General features: G+C 46.8%; 1 pseudogene; it reads right to left on the reverse strand.

Moving 5' to 3' along the window:
• Positions 1–429: 429 nt before the first annotated feature.
• LOC120841665 lies at positions 430–1,640 on the reverse strand (annotated as a pseudogene).
• Between the last annotated feature and the right edge of the window lie 1,825 nt (positions 1,641–3,465).

Genomic DNA, 3,465 nt, shown 5'->3' on the forward strand with positions numbered 1-3,465 from the left:
GTGCAGATTGTCACAATAATCACTATCCCAACTTGGCGCCCGATAACATGCGCCGATTATGGTCTGCCTAAATGCCGATGTAATGCAGACGAACACAGTCTCTAGGCCAGGACAGGCTCGAACACAAAATGAGGAGACACCTTTTTTTATCGCGATGAGCACTCCCCGTCCTCGTTTGGAAATCCTATCGCATCGATAAACGTCAAACTGCAGTTCATCAGAAAAACGTTCGCTGTCGTTTATTTCGGGTTTCAGCCGGGATTCCGTTAGAATGACAATGCTAGAGTTATTGTCAGAAATTAATGCACTTAGATCATCACGTTTAGTCATAACACTGCGTATATTAGTAAATGTAACACTGTAGTTCAAACTTTTTGACTGCCTCGCGTGCACAGCTGGGCGAAGGGGTGTGACGTTAGGAATCTTCAGTTATCTAGAGACTTCTATAACAGAGTCGGAGGTAACGTCATATTTATTGCACTTAATATTCATATGCAGCTTATCATAGCGGATTTTGAATGTTTCATTTTGAGACTGAGCAAACAAGTACAGTTTGTTACGAGCGGTGCGGACAGCGTCCGATAAGTCTTCCCGAATGGCGTACTCAGAATCTTTTAGTTTAAAGTCCGAAGAGAGAATGCTCTGTCTATCTTTGTAACGCAGGAACTTGACAATGATGGGCCGATTTTTTATAGGTAAAAACTTTCCAAGCCTATGTGACCGCTCAAGGTCGTTCGGGTCAAGCTTAATTCCCAGCCGTTGCTCACAGAAGCTTAAAATAGTTGCCTCCGATTGCATCCAAGTTTCATTTTGCAAGTCAGAATACCAAAGAACAATAAGTTCGATTTCCGAAGCCAGTTTTCGGCATCGTCGCACCTTGCGTTTGCTTCCGATAACTCCAGTGCAATTTTGTTGGAAAATTCCGAACTGCTTCCGCTCCCATCCGAAGCCGTCCTTATGGAGCTTAGTTTGGCCTCTATTGCCGCTACCTTTTCTTTAAGGTTCTTTATTGCCACATCTGTTGATGATTGGGCGTCCTGGAGCTTCTTAATTTCGGTAAGCATATGGCTTTGGCCAATCTCAATTCTAGTTACAATGCTCAAAATATTAGCCACTTGGGAGTCAACACTGTCTGGTCCGGGATTGGTTTTGATATCTCCAGACAATTGCAGGGTTAGTAATGCCAGGTAAACGGCATGCGCACTCTGCGCCAGGAGCCTAAACAGTCGGCGTCGACACTCAGAAACGTCGTAGGGGCACGACATCGCAATCAAACAGGGGCCGTTACTTCGGTGGCAGTGAGAATCGGGAGCGTAACCAACCTGAACGCCGGAGAAAAGGATAGACATCTTTGTTTCCAATGCGATGCCGTGCCCCAACTGGCCTCGTTGACTGACTAGCTTAAGTAGCCATGCGTCCAGATAGCTGTTCGGTGAGGTCCGAGGTTGCCAGACACCATACACGTTGTAGGCCAAGCGTGGTGACTTGATGGTTGGTGCCACCGGGATAGTTGTCGAGTCACTCGCTGGGACGATCCAAAGGCCATCGCAGTCGAATAAGTGTCCGTGAAGATGACCGGGCGACGTTGTTGCGTATCCAGCTGTCAGAAACACCTGAACGACGGAGAAAAGGATTGACATCGTTGTTTCCAATGCGATGGCGGTGAGGCTTGTGGGAGCTAAAGCCCCTCGATATGTTTGCGTTTGGCGTGCAAGTAGCGTCAAATGCTTGAGTGCACGAGACCCGCATCTCGAGCGGCCCTTGGAAGCGAATGGCAGCGCAGCACTGAAATGAGCGGCCCTAGGAAGCGAATGGCGGCGGAGCACCCGCTCGTGGCACGTGTCTCGCGCGGTTCCACAACAATGGTTGGCGGTACTTGTAAAAAGCGTCTTTATCAAGGGGCTTTAGTGGGAGCCACTGGTTTCCCTCCCCCGAGAAGGCGTAAGCCGCGGACGTGCCGGCCGGAGTTATCTGGCTTCGAGCTGGCTCGTCCCGTATCGTGTTGGAGAGGGTGCGCCACCTTGCTGGCCTACTCTCTCGCACTCCTCCGCGCGTCTCCCCGATTTCGGGGGAACAGCGACATTAGCCCCGAGAAGTTCGCGTGGCGCCCCCTTACGGCGAACCGGGGTGACGTCACGGCGAGGAGAGAATTTTTCCCCGACTTGCCCCGTCGCCCTGTGGAGGCTGTGACGACGCTAGCTGTCGGCGCGCTCGTTTCTATTTAATCTTTTTTTGGAGTGTTTTTCGTAGGAAGTGTAAATTTTTATATGTGCCTTTAATGAGGTATGACCTGTAGCTACAGGCGAAACTTCAACCAACATTTGAAGCATGGTTGACAGGGCAGGCAACGCATGAATCGCAGCTGGTATATGAAAATGAAGAAATATAGCCTCAATTGCAGGAACATCACTATAGATTTACATTTCGCACAATACATGCTGATGATGGTCTGAATAAATTAGCAGGTTATGTATACTATTTTTTTTGTATCTGTTTTTAAACAAGATGTCCGAAACAGAAAAGCTGCATGTTGTTCGGGCAACATACTAAATACAGTCTGGGCCATGGGGAGAGAATCACAAGTACGACAGCCCAATTGCGGGGGCAAAGTAAATAAACAAGAAATATTTATAATATACATTGCTCGCATTTGACCTTGGTTGGATTTGGATAGTATTTCAATGGACTACATGGGTGGTATCTGTAAACTTGTTTATATCAACCCTTGAGTAATGTATAACAAACGTAAGCGAAGGTGTGTAGCTTGTTATTAGTCCCTTAAGCCCTAAAATTGAGATTTTACTTAAATCGAATTGTCCTGAAGCTAAAATATCAGAAGCTTTTCTCACGCAGACTGTCGCCCTTCACAGGTTCCACATTTTCTGCTACTAGTGCTGCACCTACCACTGGACAGCCGTTCGAATGCTTGCTTTTACTCCTGTTTTCCTCTGCTGTCTGAGAGTCCAGCTGTAGGGAGTTTGGAGTCTGAGGAAGCCTTTGGGGACCTGCAGCAGTGTCTCTTTTAATTGGAAATGACAATTCAGACTCAACGCTGTATTTTCCGAATACCAAAGGCTGGAATAAAGAATGTCAGAAAAAAGTATAACCATTCCAAATTATGTCACTATTGCTGTGCATATTTTTAGCAGTTCAATACATATCATACAGGCAACTGGGGGCAATTCAGCCGTTTTTGCCGCTACAATACAAACTAATTTCCAGTAATTGTGCATCTTCTAAGAAATATGCCTGCATACGTGTATAAACTATATAATTAATTCACGAAGAAGCTACATTTATGTAAAACAACGCTATTCCACGAGCACTTCAAAGATCATCAGACGCAGGGCCTTTAAAACATCTGCCAACCAGCGCCTGCAGAGTGGCAGCGCAGAGTCGGGGTCGCGAGCTAATTTGCCGACCACCCAAAGGCCCATGATATAAATGCCACTTCAAATGCCTTGA

The sequence above is a fragment of the Ixodes scapularis genome, unplaced genomic scaffold (assembly GCF_016920785.2).
Source record: "Ixodes scapularis isolate PalLabHiFi unplaced genomic scaffold, ASM1692078v2 PGA_scaffold0__279_contigs__length_252992795, whole genome shotgun sequence".
NCBI lineage: Eukaryota > Metazoa > Arthropoda > Arachnida > Ixodida > Ixodidae > Ixodes > Ixodes scapularis.